General features: G+C 36.2%; 1 protein-coding gene across 1 annotated transcript in view; it reads left to right on the plus strand.

Annotated features, from left to right (window-relative positions):
• Gpc5 (glypican 5) overlaps positions 1-25440 on the plus strand; it is a 1062082-nt gene that overhangs the window by 822355 nt on the left and 214287 nt on the right. The gene's annotated exons all lie outside the window — the stretch shown is intronic.

Genomic DNA, 25440 nt, shown 5'->3' on the forward strand with positions numbered 1-25440 from the left:
AAATTTGTCAGTAGCTATCATGACATTTGTTCAGGTGGCACTCCATTCATCCCCTCCCAGCAAAGAGTTTATAAAGATCATGACTGTTGGCCTAATCCAAATTTATGGTCAATAAAGTGTATAATATGTCAGTCTTCTCAGGTATGAGTAACAGTACGCAACTCAAATCTTTATAGTGAGCATTTACTAGGCTCATGCATTTAACCTGTTTTTATGGCTACCTGGCAATAAAGTGTTAGCTATCAATAGTCCAATCATGAAAAAAAAAAAATAGGGAAAGATTGGAACGCTAAACATGTAATAATTACTCCATTGCACCACTCCAGGGAGACAAGGAGGCAGCTAGTTTTCAATTATAAGATATGTTTCCAATATGATTCCTTAGATTCCATTACCGTCATCATTCTCCTGCCTCTCAGTTTTAAATTCCTTCTTCAATATCTGCCCGGTTGAATTGGATAAGATGCCTTTAAGCCTTTCCCAACAGTGAACACAATATTAAACGTTCTCAGTAGAGGGCGCTGGAATGACGCTGCAGGAGAAGGTGGCCTCTTCTGTTGGTTCTGCCTGCTACTCCAGGTAGGTCACCAGGGCCAGTGGGAGGAGGCTGATGACAGCTCCTGCCTGCCAAGTGACCAGACTGTTGTTAGTCCTCAGACAGCCTGCAGTCAGTCTTTCCCACAGCCCTCCCCACGGAGCACCTCACACTACTGTCATTGTTGTTCCCATCTGCACACTTGCCCATCAACCTATCTTGCTTGCCTCCAAAAGATGCTTCTAGCTTACCTAGTGACAGCAGGTCAGATGGGTGGTGGGGATAAATGAATCAATCTTCCTTACCCCATCTCACCATCTACAGCTTCCAACAAGGTCTGACTTTGAGCCATAGAAAGGCATCTTTCAACATTGGTTTTCTTTGGTTACTCTCCTGCAGTCCCAGGATTTTCTACATTTTCATTATGTCTAATATTCCTCTTTTCTCATTGGTTAATAATTTTTATAAGTGATATCCAGTTATTTGAAACACTGGAATTTCTTTGCCTTGTGATTGAACTTAGAATGGTTCAGAAAAAAAAAACTTTCTCATAAATTAAGTTTTTTGCAAATCTGGAAAGTTGCTGTTTTAATACTCCCATGCAAACCATTCAATGCTTCTATATGTTGACTCATCTAATTCTTTAATGACCCTATTTCCCAAACCGGGTAAGTTGAGATTGCAGCTTTCTGGTTGTAGTAAATTCATTTTTTTCAAGGTTTGTTGTTTTATGCTTACCTGAAAGCATTTGTTCAGTGTCTAGAGCACAGTGGTCACTATCTAAGTATCATGAACTGTCAGCATTAACAAATTTATCAGAAAAAGAAAGGTTTCTGGGATAGTGTATTGAGTTCAATCACCCTTTCTAGACAAGCACTCTGCCTCTTAAGCTACACTGCAAACACTTTGGTTATTATTTTACTTTTGATACAGCTTCCAGACCAAACACAAGATCCTCTTGTCTCGACCTTCTGAGAAGCTGAAATTACAGAGCCTTGCCACCACAACTGACTAAATTATCAGAAAAAAAAGTGATCATTCTTTTCTGTTGGCTGTTATACCTGTGTCTAATGATTCTTCATATTCTATTTCCCTTCACATGTAAGAACCTGATTGATGAGCACATAATTTTATAAAACTTCGTTTCAAGTATGGATGAGGAGCAAGGCTGGCTCTGAATTCTGCAGGCAAACAGAGAAGACAACATGGCTTTGAGGCAGACCGAAGGAGAGCAGCCGAAATTGCCCAGAAATGATAGATTCATAAAAACTCACAGGACAATCCTCTTCAACAACAAGATTTTTTACTTGAGAATATCATTTCCCAGTCTTGGCTAACAGGAAGGTCAGGAGTGAGAGCCTCTGTTCCCGTTTTCATCTCAGAATGGGGCACAAAAGGAAGAAGGTTGGAATGAAGGATCTAGCTGTTCATCCAGTGCACTACAGTTTATTTCCCTCATTGAGTTCCACGTGCAGTTCATGCCCTGCTCATTTGCTTTTGTGGTGTTTGGCAATGTATGTAGTTTCCAACCTTGAAAACAGACCCGAGGTTTGTTTTGATTTTGATTGTTTTTGAGGAGATCTCCTGTTTGAGGGTGACTTGGCTCCACCCTGGTGATCTACCACATTCATCCCTAAGGTCGTCCCTAGCTTTAAGACCTTCTCTTATTTCTTCTTGGCAAATCTTACAAATTGACTCCTCCATTCTGTTTCCCTCTCAGAAGGAAAGATCTGTTCCCGTCTTTACCCCTGGCAAATTTATCTGACCCTGCTTGGAAAGAGAATATTTGCGGATGTAGTAGTTAGGCAAAGGATCTCAACATGAGACTATCTTGGATTTGGAACTCTAATTCCAGGGGCTTTGGAAGATGAAGGAAAGGTGATTTGAGGGACAGACATAGGGAAGAAGGACATTTGCACATGAAAACGAGCCCCCCCCTTCCCCCAAAAAAGCAACAAAACTTTTTTATTCAGCCGTAAGCCAAAGAGCACCTTCAGCTGCCAGAAATTGGAAGAATCAGTTAGGAGTTCACCCCTAGAGCCCACAAAGGGGATGTGCCCTGCCAACACCTTGATTTTGGACATCTGGCCTCCAGAACTGCGCGAGAGATTACATTTCAGTTGTTTTAAGTCACCGGGTGTGTGGTAATTTGTTATGGCAGCTCTAGGAAACTAATATAAATAGAATCCCATTAACTTCCTGTCTTTCAGAAGTCCTCCAGAATCTCTACACCTCTCCTATAAACCCTAGCCCCGTTCTCTTCTCAGTATTGCCGAGTGTTTATCTCCTTTTGTTTCTTCTGAGTGGGACAGAAGCTAACTACTCTCATTTTGCACCGAAAAAAAATAATTCAGCAGTGTTTAATATTTAACTCTGGTCTATCTTTAATCTTGCCCTGGGTTCCCAGATTCAGTCTAGACTAAAGAGAAAGCATTCAGCCATGTGAAAGGAAATTTGATTTGGTTTCTGTGGCACATCCAGTATGCATGTCCCAGAAACAGTGATATGGGACCAAATGCATTTAAAATGAAAGCCAATCAAGACTGATGGATTTGACAGGTTACTTACTCTGCTTCAATGATCTTCCTACATTTCATCCAGAAAGGGTGTGTATGCATGTCTATATATTAAGATCCTCCTTTTTCCATTGGCATTGTTTTGTAAAATCCCTCAAGAAATATCCAATATTCATTTTCATTTTTGTCAGTCAGTATAAAAGCAGTTTCCTTTATAACATTAATTTTTAACTTCAAACCTTCAGAGACAGAAGTATGCTTTACGGAAAAAAATCTTTTACTATTTCTTTCCTCCAGCAAGAAAAAAAAAAAGTCATGTACTGATCTGTTATTGCTAGGGGAGAATTAGATATGTAAATGGAAGAGGCATTTGAAGGCAGACAGCACCTAGGAATGGATGGGGTGGTCACATGGGTTTTTCTTCATTAAGACATTTTAAAGTTTAGTTCTCAGTGTGAAGATAATTTAAATTGAAAGAATTTTTGTACCTTGCTGCTGCAATAAGTTCCCTGTACATGCGTAAAGTTTTACAAATGAGAAACGGTGTGTCACTTTGACTAGACCAAGGTGCTCAGCTCCAAAGCAACTGAACTTGCCTTAAATATCTCCCTTTGATGTCAGGGCCTGAAAATTAGGCATTAAAAATGAATAACCCTGCAACTCCGAGAAAAAAATAGAGCAAGTAAAATATAATTTAATGAATCCCTGTGTGATAGGAAATCATAGTTCAAATCATTGATATCAGAAAAACCCTCTATCCCTTAACCTTAAAATGGGTTAAAGCCAGCTTAAGTCACAGGACTTCTACTAAAACTTCTCAAGACATTTCAAATTCACATTGATCTCTTTCTCCAAAGGTTTTATCTGTACTTACCTATGTCAATCATCAAGTTGTAATTGTACACTATTGTGTACCAGCATATAAACTCTTCCACCTGAATATATTTTGTTTTCCTGCTGAGAGTAGAAATTCAATGGAGGTTAAGAACCATAAGCTTCCTTTTTATCCTTCATTGCAATAAGTACTTTTCTTTTCTAAACTGAAGTGATAAAAACTCTAAAACATAATGGATCAGCATGATACAGTAAGATGTTAATTATTAAGTTTTAATAGAATAGGTTGCATTATTGAACTGTGATGTTAAATCCTACAAGATATCATCCATCCTTAGTCATCTGTCACTAAGAAAATCATGTGGGTATATTATGTGCAAGTTTACATTCTACCTGCCATACTTATCTTTGAATTTTCCTCTCATGAGATTTCTAAGTCCTTGACTTAGAATAACTATGAAGGTATGTCTGGAAAATAATTGACAAGACCTGTATTTCCACCAAACCATCACCTTAGTCATCAATCTTGGTTCTGCCCAGAGTTTGCTAGCTATTAGGAACTATTATGCCATATGCTCCAAATATTACACAAAGAGGTAAATGTAGATGTGTTTATGTATATATATATATAGGGTATATATGTATATATGTGTGAATATATGTATACACACACACACACATACACACACACACACACACACATATATATATATATATATATATATATATATATATATATATATAATTTAGTCAGTGACCTTGAATGTTTGGTGTTGTTAGTCTTGTTTTGCAGTTTTGCAGACAGATAAACAAGCTCCTTAAGGCCATAGATTAATTTAACCAAGATTCAAACCACAACATTGCAATCTGCCTTCACAATTCATGTTGTTTGTATTTAAGTCACCCTGACTTACTAGCAAAGCTTCATAAAAAGATAAAACTAAAAATAGCTAAAAGCCTTCAGTTTCCTAAAGTTTTGCATTTGTTGATTTAGTATCCTATAATCACAACCTATAAAAATCTATTTTTCATGGGCCTGGATACAAAGAAAAGGAAAAAAGAAAAAAGAAACATGAAAAATAACAACACTGACAGTAAAGAAAGTACGCTGTTTTAGTCACTGTTCAGTTATAATGATGTCATCTTGTATGTTTAGTTGTGACTTTTTAGATTTTATAAATATGTGCAGTTGGCAGCCAATACGTACAGATGATGCAATAAAAGCTAATTGTGAGAATTGTAGTTGCAAATGTTAAAAAGCAAACAAACATGAATTCACTTATAATAACATTCACCATTGGCCCTGACTTCACCCTAATCTTTTTTTTTTCTTGTAAAGATGATGTACAGAGAATACTATGACTGAACTTATGCTGGGCAAAGTAAGGAAACACAGGAAATGACATACAATGATCCATAGTATTAAAAACCAGAAAAGTCCAGAAGTGATACTGTGGTTCAAGGGTTACAGTGTTAGTCTTGAGTCAGAGAAACTCAGGGACAGTGCCCAGGCCCTCAGTTCAAGCCCCAGGACCAGCCCAAATTAAAAAAAAAAAAAAGCCACAACCACAAAAGAATTACTCTGCTAACACAACACAAGAGTTAGGAAGAAAATCCCTTGTCCCTAGTCTTTTTTCCTTCTAAGATCATGCTATCATCCATAAAAATCCACACAATAGGTTCTTACCAAGAAGATTGGGAGACCATTGCTGAGCTTCTAAAAGTGCCTAAAATATTTCATTTGGAACAAACTCCACTACCAAATGGCTCCAAGCTGTGACTGGGATGTAGGGGACTGAATCTCAACCCAATTGAGTAGTTTCACCCAGCTCATTAATTTTCTCTCTCTCTCTCTTTCTTTTTTTCTTTCTTTTTCTTTCTTTCTTTCTTTCTTCCTTTCTTTCTTCCTTCCTTTCTTTCTTTCTTCCTTCCTTTCTTTCTTTCTTTGTCTTGTCAGTTGTAGGGCTTGAACTCTGGGCTTGGGTGCTGTCCCTCAGCTCTTCAGCTCAAGGCTAGTGCTCTACCACTTGAGCCACAGCGCCACTTCCAGTTTTCTGAGTGGTTTATTGGAGATAAGAGAATCACAGACTTTTCCTGCCCAGGCTGGCTTTGAACTGTGATCCCCAGATCTCAGCCTCCTGAGTAGCTAGGATTACAGGCATGAGCCACCAGCGCCCAGCTCCAACTCATTTCATTAGCTACTCAACCACTAAGTACAAATTTTAGAGGAGTGAACTTTTATTAGCTCATTTATCACTTTTTTTGTTTGTTATACTTAGAAATGGCTCAGAGAAACAATCACAGCATTAGTGATATGTCATGATCCTCCAACTTTGCTGCTGGAATTATTTGAATTATTGAAAATCCTGATAAATTGGTACATCTCATGGCATCTGTGTTGGAATATTTGAGAATGAACCCTAATGTATTCATTTTCTCAACTTTCCAGACTAATACTAATTACAACCAAATTTGATAATTACTACTTTCATAGAATAGGGTGGTATAATAGGGGTTTTTTTTTCAGTGAAAGAAAAGCAGTGACTCATACATATTTAAATAGGGAGACGATAGATTGATTTATAGGTTAGGTAGATACATACGTACATGCATATACACATACATAGACACAGAAATTGGCTCACATGATTATAGAAGCCAACAATTTGCACAAGATGCCAGCTGAAAGCTCAAGAATCAGAAAGCTTATAGAGTCATTTAGTCTGAGTTCAAAGGCTGAAGAGTGTGGAGTTCTGATAGTCAAGAGGAAAGGATAGATTGTACAGCTTCCGATGGAAGAATGAATTCACCTCTTTTGTCCAGGCCTTAACCCAATGGAATGATGGCCTCCCATGTGGGGAAGGTGAGTCTGCTATTCTCTGCCTGCTGTTTCACATGTTTATCTCTTCAGAAACATCCTCATAGACAGAACCAGAAACAATATTTCACCAGCCATGTCAGCATCTCTAATGTAATCAGGTTTCAAAATTTACCTATCACAGAGACAGTTGTGAGAAGACTGAATTTAGTAGACATCTTGGGTCCAAGTTATAGGCTTTATAACTACACAGATGAATACCATTGGTCAGCCACTTGGGAATTACACATCACATTAGTCACGGTAAGTTTTAACTCTTAGAAATTTCTGACAAAAGGGCTAAAACTAGTTGCATGCAACTTCTATTCAATGCAGTTGTATGTGGGAAATGACCTTGATACAAAGTAGATCTCAGGACATTTCTAAGAAAATTATCTAAGAGATCTTGGAAAGAAACAGTTGAATGACAAAGATAATCACACAGAGGCAAGAGAGTGAGAAGGATAGGAGTACAGTTAGGTAGAAGGGCCACGCTAACTGAATTCTGTATTGCAAGTTAACAAAATTTATGATAGTTCCCTCCCTTTCTTGTTGTGTGTGTGTCAGGAGGTGTCAGAACTTGAACTCAAAACTATTAACTTGCTTTACTTCTTTGCTTGGTTGGTACTCTACCACATGAGCCAAGCCTCCGTTCTTTCTTTTTGCTGGTCATTTTGGAAATGAACTCTAGCACACTTTTCTCCCTGTTAGCTTGGAACCCATCTCAGATTCCTGAGTAGTTAGGATTAAAGGAGTAAAGCCACCATCACCCAACTGATTCTCTCTATGTCTCCTTCTTCATCACCCATTCCAACTGATAATGTTGTTTTGAACATTAGAGTTAATGTTTGAATAGAAGAGCAGCACTTACAGTTACTGGATTTGAGATAAGTAGCTAAGTGTTCCTCACCAGAAGACTCTCTGTTGAGTGTGCTGAACAGATATGCATTTAATCTGCATGTCTTGTTCAGGGAAAAAGTGTGGTCACATTTCAGGGATGGCGTAATTGTGAAATGGAATAATAATAATGTCTTCTGACCTAATCATTTTATCCTATTCTTTCTGGAAAAAGCTTCCTTATTTTTTTCCACTATGAATTCTGCTTATTGTTTCAATTTTTTACTCATCTTTGATATTACTCTCTTACGCTTGCTTGCTATTTTGAATTGTTTCTGTGACAGGATACTTGTTTCTTCATACTAGTACAGAACTAATCCTAGGAAAGCCACCAGCTTTCACACAAGAGGTGTATAACATTTTTATGAGTTTTATCATTCCTGTTTATTATCTGATAATAATTCTCAGATAATAAGTCAAGTACATACTCCAAAATCTTTCTGTATAACCGAAGGATGGAACATTATTAGAGGTGAAAGAGACCTCTACCATGTTCATTACTCACATCAGATAGCTTTATCCATTTCACACTGGAAATGTAACTGCTACGTGCAACCCTTGTTAAGAACTAGTGTTCAAGGAGGAAATGCTGTGGGCAAAGCAAAGAAATTCAAATTGAAAAAAAGCAATGAGCTAAACATAAAAGCAAGAACAAAAAATGCATCTCAAGGCAAGAATGACCTATTTTGAACAAAAAATCAAGCACAGCAAAATTTTAAACCTAGACTTTGCAAAGACAATGAATGTGAATTAAAGGACAATTATCCAGTAGACAAGTGGTGCTTTGTGTTATCCCAAAGCAACTCATAAATTCACACACTTTAGTGGGTGATTCAAATCTGTATAAATGTAAATTTATTTTGGATGAATGTGCATAACATGAAGATAGCCACAGACCAGCCATATAGAAAATGATTCTATAATCATGTAAATATACATATGTGCAGAAATTACCAAAATTGTCATTTTACTTTTATTTCCTTCATTGAAAGGAAACACAAATTTATGGGAAATAAAATGTGTTGGCATATGGATGAAAAGCTAGAATGACTCAATTAAGGTATTCAGCACATACATTACCTCGTGTACTTGCTAATGTGTGGAATGGGATGAAAACTCTTGTCAATTTTCACATGTATAATACATTATATTTATATATAGTCACCATAGTACCGATACCAAGCGATCTTTTTTTTTTTTCGTGTTTAAATTTTATTTTATTTTATTTGAGAACATACTGTACAGAGGGGTTACAATTACATGGGCAGGATAATGCATACATTTCTTACCAAGCATTGCAGCCTCCTCCTTTGTTTACCCTTCACCTCCCTTCCCACCCTCCCCCCTTCCCCCCCACCCAATCATACCCCCCCTCCCCCCCCACTCCGACATTGTAAAGCTGGTTTTGACATGACATTTTGTACTTCTCATTGTTGCAACAGGTCCACCTGAATCCTTAAACGACTTGTTTGTCCCTGTCTCCTCCACATGTTATACTGACATCAAATATAGTGAAAGCGGGGGTTACACTGTGGGGGAGGGACATACAAAGCAACAAAGAAATAATCTTATGAATTCGTTAGAAACACATGCATGAAAGAAACAAAAACATTAAAATACATATTTGAGGGTTCGTTTTCCTAACATCACATTCTCTGACTTTTTCCGCTTGACTCATACCTATACTAGATATTGCAAATAAGGGAAACCATGGGACCTATGTTCCTTTGGGCCTGGCTTACTTCACTTAATATAATTTTTTCCAAGCCTTTCCATTTCCTAACAAATGGGGCAATGTCATTCTTTCTGATGGAGGCATAGAATTCCATTGTGTATATATACCACATTTTCTTGATCCATTCATCTACTGAGGGGCATCTGGGTTGGTTCCATATCTTAGCTATGGTAAATAATGCTGCAATAAACATAGTTGTGCTGGTAGCTTTAGTGTGGTCTTTTTTGTAAACATTAGGGTAAATGCCCAAAAGTGGGATTGCTGGGTCATAGGGGAGTTCTATGTGAAGTCTTTTGAGGAACCTCCATACTGCTTTCCAAAGTGGTTGAACAAGTTTACATTCCCACCAACAATGAAGTAAGGTTCCTTTCTGTCCACATCCCCTCCAGCATCTGTTGTTGTTAGAGCTCTTGATTTTTGCTGTTCTAACTGGAGTGAGGTGATATCTCAATGTTGTTTTGATTTGCATTTCTTTTATGGCTAGGGATGTTGAACATTTCTTCATGTGTCTATTGGCCATCCTTCTTTCTTCTTCAGAGAAGCTTCTCTTTAAGTCTTTCGCCCACTTACTTATTGGGCAGTTGTTTCTTTGAGGATTTGTTGTTGGGTGGTTTAATTTTTTGAGTTCCAAGTATATTTTAGATATGAGACCCTTGTCCGTTGTATGGCTAGTAAAGATCTTCTCCCAATCCGTGGGCTTTCTATTGATCTTGCTAGCTATGTCATTTGCCCTGCAGAAGCTCTGCAACCTTATGCAATCCCATTTGTCCAACCTTTCTTTGATTTGTTGTGTTTCCGGGTCTCTATTCAGAAAATTTCGGCCTGAGCCAAGGAGACCCAGGGTTTCTCCTATTCCATCCTGTAATGTTTTCAGAGTGTCTGCTTTGAGTTCAAGGTCTTTGATCCATTTGGAGTTGATTCTGGTGCAGGGTGATATATAAGGATCTAACTTTAGTTTTCTACATGTAGTTAACCAGTTTTGCCAGCACCATTTACTGAAGAGGCTGTCTGTCTTCCATTCTATTGTTTTAGCTCCCTTATCGAAGATTAGATGGCTATAGGTCTGTAGGTTCATCTCTGGGTTTTCAATTCTATTCCATTGGTACCAAGCGATCTTTTAAAATCACTTATCAAACTGACATATGTCCCTTGACAAATATCTCCCAACTAACCCATCTCCAGTCTCTGCAAACCACCATTTCACCTCCTGTTTCTGAGGATTTAAATTTTCAACATATTAAGGGTCTTTCTGTGTCTGCTTGCCTTATTTCAGTTTAATATTTTTCATATTCATTCACGTTTTTCACAAATGTTAGGATCTCTTATTTTAAGGTTGAGTATTCCATTATATATATATATATATATATATATATATATATACCACAATATTATCCCTTCATTCATTGATGGACACATTGATTCACACATTGATGTATTCCATACTTCTGCAACTATGAATAACTATGCATTAACTTGAGAGTAGAGATATCTCTTCCACACTTTGATTTAATATATAATATATATCAAATAGTACATAATATATATATGTTATATAATAGAATGTATTTTATATTATATTATTAGGTATACTATATTATTATATATTATATTTTATATAATATGTTACTATATATTAAATATATAATATCCAGTGATAGGATTTCTGGTTCACATGGTTATATTCATCTTAATTTTTTTTGAAGAAATTTCATTGTAGATTTCTATATTGCTTTAATTTTTTAGGTCTGAGACTAGGATGAGAGCTGGGTACATGATACATCTGTTTATTATCTAGTGCACTTGCAATTAAGACACACCTCTAACTCCTCCTATTTTTCTCCATGCCTATACTAACTTACAGTTCCACCGTAAATGTCTTCTTTGTACAATCTTTGGTAACTATTCTAACAGATTGTGGTAATATCTTATTTTAATTTGAAGTAATATAGTTTGAAGTAATTTGTCAGTTTTTGTTTTTGATTCATTTCCTTTTTGTTGTTAGTTCTAAAATACTGGTGTTCAGACCTATGTGGTGGACCTTTCCCTCTAAGTTTTCATTTTGTAATTTTAAAGTTCTGGATGTTATGTTTAGGTTTTTAATCCATTTAGAGATAATTTTTAAATATGGTGCAAAATAAAGCTCCATTTTCTTTTCCGTATTTAGCTATCAGTTTTCATAATACCAATTATTGAAAAGACTATCCATTTCTCACTGGAGTTTTTGACATCTCACAATGTTTTGGGGATTTATTCTTCAGTTTATTGTTAGTACCCACAACTGTTGAATTTTTCAGTTTGGTTTGGTGCCTGAACATTTATAATTTTTTATAGATAGGATTGTGCTATCTGACTAAAAGAACAGTTTAACTTGTTCCTTTCCATTTGTGTGAATTTGCTTATTTTTTTTCACTTGCCTAATTGCTTTGCCCACAGTTCTCATGAATATGTTTAATAGAAATGTTAAGAATAGACATTCTTGTCTTATTTCTGATTCAGAAAAAGGTTTTCATTGTGTTTTCACTATTCAGAGTAATGTATGCTTTAGGACTGATTTATATTAAAGTTATATTGCTTTCTAGTCCTAATTTGATGGAAGTTATTTATCACATGATGTTCTGAATTTTTTGGCAGGATCATGTCAGACTTGTCCTTCAATCTGTTAGTGTGATGGTTTCTATTGATTTACATATATTAAGCCATCCTTGCATTCCAGAGATAAATACCACTTGATCATAAAAGATATCTAGATATTAAGATTTGTAACTCTATATTGCGTGTGCCATTAAATTAGGGAGCAGAGGTTACAGAAAGATAAGGATAATTACTTACAACAATAAGAAGAGTTTATTTACAAAGGTAACCAAAATTGAGGAAATAACAGAGGGTCAATGCACTACCACATTCTCAGGACAACAGACATGTTACTGTCCCTAAGCTTAAACTGGAGAGTGAATGGAATGAGACAGTAGTATCTTGAGTATCTGGACAGGAGTTTGCATCTTTTGTTGAAGAGCAAAGTCAATGAGATGATTATGAATCAGTGCAGCTCTTATTCCCACTTTTCTTCTGAAACCTGGCTAAGTTTATATGGTTCAAGTTCTAGGTAATAATTGGCAATTGATACTTATGCACATTATAGACCTCAACTTGCGAAAGGGGCTATAAGTGAGCAAAGTCTGCCTTCAACACAAAAGAGGGAAGTGGTTTGAAGCTTCTCAAACGTTTATCAATATGGAACATAAAAACAGTACAGTGAGTAAAGTTGCAGGGAAGAAAATCCACAATAAAGAAATAATAATTCTTACAGATAGATAAGGATGAAGATATTCTTGCCAAAGAAGCAGCATAAACAAATATCCAGAGAAATAAAAGAGAATGGATAATGCCTAACAGAATTGATCATACAAGAAGAAAGAGTGTGAGGAACAGCCAACAGAACAGTTGGCTGCAGCCAGATACTGACACACCTCACATCCTAGGCATGAAGTTGGACTTGGAGACACAGATTAACATGTTGAACTTTTTCGTTTTAAACAACACTGGTGTTGGAAAATATAATCAAAGGAGGTAGAGGCAACAAAGAAAACTCAGGGAGAAAAAGTGCCTTAACTTAATTAACTCAATTAAGGTTCACATTCATGGGCGGACAATATAGATAGGTTCATATCAGATTAGATGCTGAGTAGAAAGCTAGCTATTCTCAACCAACAAGGTGGGTGGTCAATGCTGGCCCTTGCTGTTCTCAATATTATCCCTGTGTTTCCCTTTTAAAACATTATGGTACCCCCCCCTCTCATTCTCTCCTCCCCCCATCTATTTGTCTGTCTGTCTGTCTGTCTGTCTGTGTGTGTGTGTATATATATATATATTCCTTCTGTTTTTGTCTCCCTCTTTCTCCTGTTGTCTCTCTCATAAAGATAACACACACATATACATATACACAAAATACATCTATAGGAGCACAATTTTACTAGACCTTACTCTTTTTCAGTTTTTGCTTCTTGAATCATTAAAAACAATTCCATCATCTCTGCATTCACTGAAAATTAGGAAATGCACATTGTTTGGGATGACTATTAATCAACTTTATAGAAATTACTGGATTTCATATTATGATGTATGTAGTAGAAGCAAAATAGAATTGTATTTTGCTAGTTTCCATTCATGCCTGATCTCTAAAGAAGGGTAACACTCACATTTATATTGGGAAGATAAAGGATGACATATATGACCATTTAAAATAATTCTTATAAGGATCTGAAAGTACAGTAAATTTATATTCTTTTATTTATTATGAAAAGAGTATTCTCATATTTATATATTACTTTAAGGTTTAAAAAATAAATAGCACACATAGCCAGGATCTGAAGCTTTCTTTTGTCTCCAGATTAAGGATAACTTTCATCAGACTACTATAAAGTACTACTTAATTCAAATAGATTTGAAAAGAGAAACATCTTCTCTACTATTGGTAATCTATCTGAGGGGGGAAATGTGTAAAATGTAATATATTCTCTATACTCAATAAAAAGTTTTTGAAATATTGAACCTAAGATTTACTGAAAGAACAAAAGTATAGAAGAAAGAGATCCAATCTTTCCATCCCTCATCTAGTCTTTAATTCTAATTCACTTAAATGCCAGTTTTCTGGGCATAAGTTATATTGGAATAAGTTGGAATATGTGATAGTCTCCATTAATGGTGTTACTGCCATGTCTCTCTTTCATGGAAGTATGGGCCTGTTCATTGAGATTAGGAATGGTATTCTAATTGGAAATGCTATGTACAAACTATCTATGTTGTAATTATCTCAACTTTTCTGGCCTCTGGTGGTGATATTGATTTCATATAGTTGCTCCTGAGCCATAAAAAATATAATTGCCAAAGAAATTGTTCTGTCTTCTAATTATTATTCTATATACAAGTTTTGTTCTAACTAAAATGCAATGGAAATTCTCTCCCTAATGTTAAGAGACAAGTTGAGCAAATAATGGGAAGGATAAGGTGATAAGGCTGGATATAAGATATTTCTCACTGTCATATCTCATAGGGAGAAAATATAATGGTGTCTTTGGATATATTCTTAGAACCATTTTCAAGTTAGTTGAGTATTTCTTGAATCTGGTTATCAGTTGCACTTGTTATAGGTCCTGCTTACCTTTAATGAAGCTCTATTTCTGTGGAACTGTTTTCAGTCTTGAGCAGATTTCCCTCAACTGCTTCAGAACTCAGAAGAAGAGAAGAACACTCTGTTACTTCTGTCCTTTCAAATGAAATTTTGGTGAAAATCTTGACAATTCTTAGTTTAGTGCTGCAAGAAAGCATTAGACCTTTCCACTTAGGGTTACAATTTTCTCCTGAAGCTTTTCACTTCTGCAACCAAAAGCAATATTTTCTCATTCACAAAAATCTGAAGTTTTATTTACCATTCTTCTATGAAGTTGGATCTCATTTATGCTCTCTCCTGTCCTGAACATTTCAGATCAGATTGCAGTTCTTTTTGTTGTAAAATCTTGAAAAAACATATTTTCTTTTTAGGCAGCAAGAAATGATTAATGAGCAGATGAATTATATAGGTGGTGTTATTTTCCAATCCAAATAAATATTAAATTTTCTAAAACTTACTAAATCCTATAACTAATTCTACTACAATTTACTACAAAAGTAACTAAACTATGGGAAGCCAATAAAAGTAAAATTAGTTAAACTAGACAGCAGCTGCACAGAGTTAGGAATTAATGTTTTGTGTACTAGAGAAATACTGAATTCATCATTAATCCATGCATATAAAGTGTGATAATTCTATTATTTAAATGAATAAAAATTATAGGCACTGACATTCTAAGATATAATTGTGAAAGCAACGAAGTGAATTGTTTTCTTGTGCATTGGGTAGACCAGCTGCATGGCAGAGATTGCACTAACACTCAGGGAAGAATCAAGTCATAATCAGAGATTGCTGAGATTACATGACCTGTACACCTATTCAAGTGATGCAATGTACATTTGCAGCAGGAGGAGAGAATGGATGCAAAACTCATCTCTCTGCAATGCATCTATGCCCTATTAGTACTAGATCTACTCTGTAGCCATAGAGGATAATAGTTTTTCACATAGACAGATTCAGACTGCATTAAAATAATTTGGAGACCTGAAGACTGTGGATGAATAGAAGAAAGGAGTACTCACTCGGTCTGAAACAAGGAAAGATGCTTGCACAAGGTGAGGAGCCCAGGCTGTGGGGTTGTTTCTGTTCTTTAAAGGAAGTAATACAAACTAAGGGCAAGAATCCATGCCCTGCACACTGCAGCTTGCCTTTCTCAGCATCAGCCTTTCTGAAAAATACCTTCAAGTCATTAACATTATCCTGTTTTTATCACTATTTTTGCTCACCATTGCTTGTCTTGTATCCATGAGATTAAACCGTGTTTACTTTTCTTTCAGAGCTGCAGTCAAGACATTAGATAACCCTATACATTGCCCCAGAACTAAGTCTCTCTTCTCTTTCCATTCACAAAATATCAAGAACTGAATATAATTAAGTTTTCATGAAAGCTGAATATCACAAACCGAATCTGTTACAGGACATACAACTGTACTGCAGTCAGAAACAGACACCTAAAACCACTGCTCAGCCTACCATCCTTCCATATTCCTCTGAAAATGGTATGCTTTCCAAGACCTGCATTAGTTGAATCTTTATTCTTCAATACTCAGATAGCTAAGATCTTATTGTTGTCAGTGTGTATCATTGCCATAATGTGACACTGTCAGTTTTCTTCTGGGTATGTGCCTTCTCACTGTCTTTTTGTGGGTCTTTTCTAAGTCCAAACAGTCAAAATCACACTAAAACATAGGATTGTGGTGTAGGACCATACTGAGCAAAGCATACAAAAATCTGAACGCAAACTTTCATAAGCTTCTATTTACTAACAAAGAAAATGTGTTCGGGTGTATTTAAATCATTTTAACTTAGTTCAACAAGACAATCTAAATCACTCTTTTAGAAAAGCTCTAGTCTCTCATTTGGAAAGATGCCACTTTTCATAATTCCATTTCCCCTCAGATGCTTTTCTCAGTAAGGTAAACTTGTGTGTAGTGATTGGAGTGCCTAATCTTCTCTCTGGGTAATGAACATGGACTTTTGGTGTCATTTCCTCCAATGTCTGTGCTATGGCTGGTATCTGTTTCTAGGATAATGCTTTTTTACTACCTGGATATGCTTCCTTTAACTGATTTGTAGTTGCAATCTCAGCCTCAAAAAGTTTTTTACTCTTTGTCTTAGATATTAATAGGGTACTATGTGAACTAAAGTTCCTTATTCAAGTTGTTAATGTGGGAGGGACAGTTATTTGAGGGTTACTTTGTCCTAAAGTACCTGACACTGTGAGTCCAATTGATTTTTCTATATCATACAAGGACTGATAACAAACTAAAAAGGCAATCCTCAGTATGGATTTTGTTTGTAGAACTTTATATGGGTGTTCAGGAGGTGTTGGTGACTACACATCACTATCAATCCTCTATCTACTTGTGTAGCTATCATTCATACTTCCAACAGCCACATCTCCTAGCTTAGGAAGACTAGAAAGAGCAGATAAGGACATAACTGTGTTTTTCACTCTTCTACATCACCTTGTCATTCTTTTCCTTTGCTCTACAAATAGCTTCTTCTTGAGGGAGGATATGTCCTATGAATTCAGGGTAAAAAACACTGAAAAATTCTTAGTATTCATCAAGTTACATACCAGAAAGGGAAATAGAAAACAAACAAGAAAATATATTAAATGCCAAGAGATCATAAACTGCTCAAAGAGATAGGAAGGGAGTTGCAAAAGAAGTGGGTTGATCATGAAGAGCACTTTCACTTATCATTTGAAAGCAGATGTCTCACCTTACAAGAGAGTGAGCTCAGTCACATGCCACAAAGGGTACCTCCAAGTGAGAAACAGCAACTCCTGAGAGGATCCCAAACTTAGAGCCAACATTCCTTGATAATGGGAGAACAAGACGGGTTGGCCAAAAGAGTGAAGGTGAGATGCTGGAAGAGACTGAGAAAGATTGTATCAGAAGTCCAGCACTACTTGGATTGATTTGCACTTTGTAACTAATGGCTGGAACATGTCAAGAACTGACTGGAGCTAGAAAAGTCAAGTGCCTTTATAAAGCATACATGTCTGTAGATGGTGCTCTGTTGTGGACCTAACTGCATCTGAGATATGTAGAAAACATATGGATAAGATGTCAGATAATAGAATGACTGTAAATGTTGAGTAGATAGATGTTCCCCGCCAGATACTAAGACCAGGGAGAATGACTAGAGGTTGAGGTATGGAAATAGGAAGAATTCACTTGTGGAAGTGCATTTAAATGTCCTTCACCTGTCTAAGTGACTCTGCAGAACAGACAATCCATTGAATCAGGAGTTCTAGATAGAAGTTGGGGCTAGAAGAATAAGTGTGAGAGTGGTAAGCATAGAAATTTGTTTGGTATTATCAGACTGGAAGATAACAGCCACAGAGTAAGTTTATAATGAGAAGATGAAGACTACTGTCATATATGTGTCTCTTGGACAAGGAAGAGAATAGTTCAATAAAAGGGAGATGCTGAAGACGATTAAGATGTCACCTTGATTGGAGGAGATGAAGGTCTGGTTGATGATTAGCAAGAGATTTGAGAGAACTTCTACTTAAATACATTTATCTCTACATCCTCCCAAAATGCTACTAAAGTGAATGTAATGAACTTTTGAAAAGGCATAAAGTACAAGGACAAAAAATTTTAGATACAGAGACAACAGCAGAAAACCAATATCAGTAAAAATTAATTCTATCATCTGAGGATAAATGGAATGGTACTAGGTGACTCAATATAAGAGAGAGATTGAAATTTAACCCAAATTTGAAACAACAGAAAAATGTACGCCAAGGAGGTTCAGAAATTGGAGAAATCAGTTTCTGTAGCTAGTAGTGAAGTGGAGTGCAAAAAATAGCATCGATTGAAAGTCTGTTTAAGTGGTCATAAGACACCAGGATTTATTTCCTAGCTCAAAGCAGACAAATGGTCATCCAGGCTCAAACCAGGACTTGAAAATAGCTCTCCAGAAGGGTTTTCCAAGAAATCAAACGATTCTAAACAATGGGATGCAAGGCACTTTTGAGGGCAAGTGTGTAGAGTCTTACTGTGATAATATAGAGTTTAAGCAATTTTTTAAAAATGGAAAATCCCTCACCTCCTTGCCATTATCTTTGCTGTATCGTTACAGAGATGGGGCCAGAGTACATCAGAATAAACTACCATAGTGTAGTAATCTACAAGTTCATCTCAAGTTTGGGGGATTGTGATACTATTGCAATAAACTGTGTCCTTTTCTCCGTCTTTGTTAACCTTCTTATCATTGACATCATCCAATTTTTCTTCCACCAAGCTGCTTCCTATATTAATTGGGTAAATCCATCCTCCAGAGGAATCTATTCAGCTTAAAAATTAGCAAAGTAAAAATCTCCTGAAATTTAACCACACCTTTCTACCCTTAAAAAGGAATTTATCTCCAACCCAACAAGCCATTAATAGGATCATGTTTATAACTAATGATTGTTATTCTTTTAATCTGATATAGCTAACTCCTTGTATCTTCACACAGGTTGGGCATAATATTTAGTCAAGAAGGTATCTGTAGTGTGAAACATATGGTCCTGCATGATGATTATAAAATCTGACACAATGATACATACATTTAGGTGTTTAATGATATTTGATGACATATTTTTTTTAAATCTCAGTTTTCCAAATCATTACTTAGATTCAAAGAGGCAGAGACCCAGCTGCCTTACCACATTTTTTTCTGCACATCATTATCGAATTCATGTACTTTCTGTTCTTTGTTCATAAATTGTGATAGGACACATTCAAAATCAATCACACAAAAGTTTATGCCCCATTTCCCAAAATTTTAGAAGGAGATAGATAAAACAGCAAGACAAATATCTAGACCCTCCAGGATAATTCAGACACCAATTGAATCATTTATCTTCTTTATATATCATTATTTATCCAGATCATCCTATAATTTGTGCACATTCTATCACCTTATATAACATAATGCCATATTGCCTTAAACTATGGATGTAGTGAGAGTCACCTTCCTTGAATGTACCGCTATATTTGTGAGTTCTCTGTAGACCTTGCTACTATGAATTATGGAGAATATTTGTTTTGGCAAATTTTGAAAAAGTCATGTATCTTTAGTCTCATTTTCATTCCTTACAAAATAAAATCCTGCCCCTGGGATCTCACAAAATGGCTGTAAAATCAAAGGTGACAGTGACAGAACATTACTGATTTTGTTGCTTTATTACAGCATCAAGTACATTTACCTGCCACAGTTCTTATGCAAAAGTTACCTCTTATTTTGAAGCATGCAAATGGACTTATTCAAATATATTTGCTTTTGAGTACTTTGAATAAGATAGTTCTATGGAAATACAGTAGTTTTTCAGTTGTGGAAATACTCAACAAATTTAAATGACAAACTAGCATCATTCCTATAACACATGGAAATCCTTAGACTAAAACTCAGAAATCTAACCTTGAAACTAACAGGAATGCCAGTTTCTCAAGAGGAATTACTTACCATTCAAAGGTCTGGAGTCCTATAAGAGATAACTATACAAAGTGAGATTCTGTGAAATTTCGATATGGCACATAATATGCCCCGACTCACTAGTAGGAAAAGCTAAGGTAGAGGTATTGTTTTAAATACATTCATACTTGACATTTGGTAGCTATATATCAGCATAACTATGAAGTCATAATACTGATGAATAATACAATTCTAAGAAAAAAATAATTACAAATCCTTTGAAATATGTTTAGTCACATCAAAAGAAAATTTAATAAATCCAATGGTATTTTAAAATAAATGAAACAATGTTTGACAAGAAATGAACTCATTGTCTTATGTATGCAATTATAATTCTTCTTTATATCACCTTGACAACAAAATTAAATTAAAAAATGAATAAATAAATGTGAAGTCTACTCTGAAGGCACAAAGCTTTAGTGGCCATAATTTATAATTCTGGAGACTCTCAACAGCTCTAACAATCACAGGGCAAAAAAGACAACGACATTTATTTGTCCTTTATTCCCCACCATGATGTGAAAAGAAGATCTGTATACTGTTTTATATTAAGTAATCACCCTGTTAGGCACTAGCTTACCAAGATAGGATAGGCAGTCATTAGTCATACAATTTTTAATACTTCCAGAAAAGTCTCCAAGTTCCAAATGCTTATTGCAACGTCTGCATCCATTTTTCCTGGAGTTCAGCGTGTAATGCTAGGGGTGGGAGAGAGACTATCAGTGTGAAGTGAGCTAAAAGGAAACACTATTCCTAATGCTCATTTGAAAAAAAACAACATGTTATAACCAGAGCACTTATGCCTGTGTCCTGAAGACATTCAGGAGCCAGACAGACACTTTAGCTACATGATATTTGACTAACTGCCTTCTTAGAAGAGACTATAACACTGCTTTAAGTCTGACATCCTCCCAGCTAAAGTGTTGAGTGTATCAAATAAACAAATAAAAAATATCAATGACTTTTCCACAGATATCTCTGACGGGTTCTGGGCTACCAGAGAAAGTGTCAGAATCCAGGCTTTTCCCCTTATGTATAGAAAGTTTAAGATGATATTATTGGGAAACCAAACATTGCAATTTTTTCAAAAGAAAGAAAAAAGGAAGGAAGGAAATACTATGAAAACAAATGAGATCACATATTTTTATGTTCTGTTTTAAAAAGAAAAAAAAGAATAAAAGGTGCAAAAAAAAAGAATAGGATAGACGGATCTGTCTTTCTATTAAAACTTTTCTGGTCTTAGAACACTTTTATCTACATTATCTGGATTTATGACTTGCTTGTTCATTTATTTCATCCTCTACTTATCTTCTTGTAGACTTATATGTCAGTGGTGTTGAAATATTACCTTTAGCGTTGTAATACTCCTTTTAGGGTTTCCTCTGGAACGAATAGCCAAATGAGACCACAGGAACGGTTTTCGGCTTATTCACTCAACATTCACAGAATATGAAACTTTGGGTGTAAACTTTGGGTGGTCCAGGTGATTAGGTCGGTCCATGTAGACAAAGCTTATCTGGATGTGTTTCAACTAAACAGCTAATCAGTTCTCAAATGGAACTCCATTGCACAACTAACATTGATATGTCTTTCATTTCATGAGAATAAAAATGTTTCAAATATAAGAATCAAACTGTAAAATCCTGAGTAGCCTGAAGAAATTGTAATTGTTCTGGGCTGGGAAGTTGCTTGCCTTGTATGAATGAGGCCCTGGGTTTGATTCCTCAGCACCATGTAAGCAGAAAAAAGCCAGAAGTGTCGCTGTGGTAGAGTACTAGCCTTGAGCTGAAGAGCTGAGGGACAGCACCCAGACCCAGACCCAGAGTTCAGCCCCCATGACCGACCAAAAAAAAAAAAAAAATTGTAATTTTTCTAATTAAATTTCCCACTCAAGCTCTGAAATACAAAATGCATTGGAAGCATCGTGTTGCTGGGGAGGCTGGACATTGTAGAATATGTCGTGTTATTTTATTTTTTTATTTCCTTTTATCAAATTCTCATGTTCATGAATGCCAGATCAAATTTTTTGTTACATTTCTCATTAGGATATTCTTGTTTACTGGGGTTTTTTGTTTGTTTGTTTTCTTAAGCTCTGCCAAGTTGTCATTTCCCTTTTCTTAATTTTATAGGATGTACACTGAATTTTTTTATTGTATTCTCCCCCACTTCTTCTGATATTTCCAATCCTGCTTGCAATGTATTCATAAAATCCCCCCTATAGTTTGGCTAATAACTCTAAAATCCTGCCTAAAAGATTATCATTTTCTTAAACAAAATAGGTTAGTATTTGCTCCCTTTTTATTTTATTTTTTGATTTAAAAAAGACTGTAAGTCAGCCTTTAACTCTAAACCTAGACTAATCCAAAAATATGATACTAAATTTTTAGTATTATCCATTAACAAACATATTTATCATTCCAATCCCCAAGGTTTTTATTGGTTTTGTTCTTTTTTGGGGGTGGGGGTCCGGTCGTGGGGCCTGAACTCTGGGCCTGGGCGCTGTCCCTTAGCTCTTCAGCTCAAGGCTAGCACTCTACCACTTGAGCCACAGCGCCACTTCCAGCTTTTTTTCTTTTTGCTTATGTGGTGCTGAGGAATCGAACCCAGGGCCTTGAGCATGCAAGGCAAGCGCTCTACCACTGAGCCACCTTCCCAGCCCTGGTTTTGTTCTTTAGAAGATCACAAATAACTGCTTTCATTATCAGGTGTTTGACAAACAATATTTTTAGCATAGGGTTAGATGAGGTTAAATAGTCAATATTATAGAGACATAGACACATGTCTGACCTTAGGGTTCACAGTATATTGTGTTGTACAGATCTATAGGCTAATGATTTAATTCTAATCAGTAATTGCAATTTGGAAGTTTAATAAGTACTTGAACTTTATTAAAGGCTTCTGGGAGATAGATAACACACATTAGCCAGAGTTTAGCTAGAGAAAGTTAAGGTACTAGATGGTAAAGTTGAGTTGAGGATCCAAGATTCTAAAGGAAAGAGGATGCTCCATAGAGGCATGAATCTGATGAAGGTACAAAGGCAGATGTGGACTATCATATTCCCAGGGATCAGTCTGCAGAATGCAGGAGTATGAAAGCTGAAGATGCTGAGGATTAAGGCAACATGATCGACTTGGAATTTACCTTAGGCAAAGTGGACTGTTGGTGGTCCCAAGAGACTGTTACACAGAATAAGGATAGAACAACCCTCTGACTTCACTGCAGATAAATGCATTGAAGTGTATAGCACTGGGCCAGAGGAGACCAATTAAGCAAGTAACTGCAAAAAAGCAAGTAACTGTAGTCAGCTCTGCAGGAGGCCTTACCTTAATTAGAATCTTGGATTCATAGACGGAAAATTATTTTTTAAGTAGTTGTACAAAGAAAGGACTTGCCATTGAACAAAGCAGTGTATAACGAATTCTGATCCCTGTCACTTCCTTCAACATTGTCATCCATTCCCTCCCCTCCCCCCCCTCTTCCCTCACTCTTCTTAATTTTTCAGGATATGCATTGTTTTTTTTCCCAGTTGTGGGATGACTTGAACTCTGGGCCTGGGTGCTGTCCCTCAGCTCTTCAGCTCAAGGAGAGTGCCCCACCTCTTGAGCCACAGTGCCACTTCCAGTTTTTCTGGTGGCTACTTGGAAATAAGAGTCTCACGGACTTTCCTGCCCAGGCTGGCTTTGAACCGCAATCCTCAGATCTCAGCTCCTGAGTAGCTAGGATTACAGGCGAGTGAGCCAGCTGCACACAGCTTGCACTGAAATCTTGACTGCATTCTTCCTCCGGACTCCTCCTCGTTCATCTACCTTTTTCCCTTTGACTATAACCTACCCCTACCAGCTTCCTGATTTTTCTTTGAGTTGTTGAATTTATCTCACGTTTATTTCCAACATTGAATGTATTTGACTGTAATAGTTATCTGCAAATTTCTGAAGGATAATTTTATATCTTCCATAAGTATAGTTCCTAAAACATCACAAGATAACTATCTGTGTATTTTGGTTAATAATTATTTGAAATTTCAACACATTCAGATGTTTTATTTCATACATTAACATGGCATAGTTTAGTTTTGTTAGGTTTTGTTCATATGCATCCAAAAAGAAAAGAATTTGGTGAAATGCTAGGGAGTAAACTTATGACAAAGGAATGTAATAGCATACAAAGCTAAAAGTGGACTTATTGACATTTTCTACCACTTAAAATAAGATGCATTTATTTTTAAAAGAATAACTTATCGGTATTGTTTTGGAATGGCTAGTGTTTGACCTTTCAACTCGGAGCCTCTTACTTGCTAGGCAGACACTCTACCACTGAGCCATGCTTCCTGCCTGGTTTTTGTTTGTGTTTTTGATTTTTGGCTGATTATTCTCAGAATAAGGTCTCACTTCCCTCCTGGACTGCAAAATTCACCTGTTTCAGGGACCAGGTATGCACCTCTGTGTCAAGCTTCCATCTGTTGAGATGGAGTCTTGTGGACTTATGGCACATTGACTAATCTTGTAATCACAATCCCGGCAATCTCAGACACCTACTACATTTTTCTACCTTCTACCAAGTGCCATCACACCCCAATATGATTGAGAAAGGCTCATGAACTTTTCTGCCATGAACCATGCTCTTACCAATTGCATTCATCCAAGTATCTTAGATTTTAGGGACACGCAACTGGTGCCCGGTTTCCTTTTTATATAACCACTTATTATATAGAGACCTATTTTATAAATCATTTTGTTCCTATGTTCCTTCTATTTTACATGGCAGAAATTGTGATATATATGCCCAAAGGCATAACACCTTGAAAATAATTATTGGCATATATTTATTTTTATCTTATTTATTATGATCATTTGAATTTGCATTTATTAAAGAAAGCAAATGTATATGTATGATATTGTTATAGGTGCACTACAGAGGATAATTCCTGGCCTCTATGGCACCCCGGAGTATAATTCATCAACTACATATTCAACAACCTCAATGCAAGCTTTCTCTGACTTGCTCTTGCATAGATCTCCATTGATTGAAATTACAGAGTAGTTATGAACATAAAGCTAGTCATTTAGATAGATTCTTCACAAGCTGCTCCAATTCCTTGTAGTCACTATGGCATGATAAAGTGGTTTTATATTTGGCAACTTGTTCATCCACATGATTGTGATCTCTTACATCTGAGGACTAAAAAGCAGTAGCACTTTGTATCTCTCATCTCACTGAGAATAATACAGGCCGTTAGGGAGTGCCTGTCCAGTCTGGATTATACTTTTAGAATTCAGCCTTTTAGTAACCAATTGAAGGGAGAAAATCAGATCTATAACCTTGTTCAATATGGCAAAGGACGTCTTCACAGAATAGCTTTGATGGGCTGTCTACACATGAAATTCACGAAGGACAATTATTTCAGAGTGCTTTTTTTATTTGGG

Source organism: Dipodomys spectabilis, unplaced genomic scaffold (genome assembly GCF_019054845.1).
Source record: "Dipodomys spectabilis isolate Male_0828 unplaced genomic scaffold, ASM1905484v1 ptg000075l, whole genome shotgun sequence".
NCBI classification, from domain to species: domain Eukaryota; kingdom Metazoa; phylum Chordata; class Mammalia; order Rodentia; family Heteromyidae; genus Dipodomys; species Dipodomys spectabilis.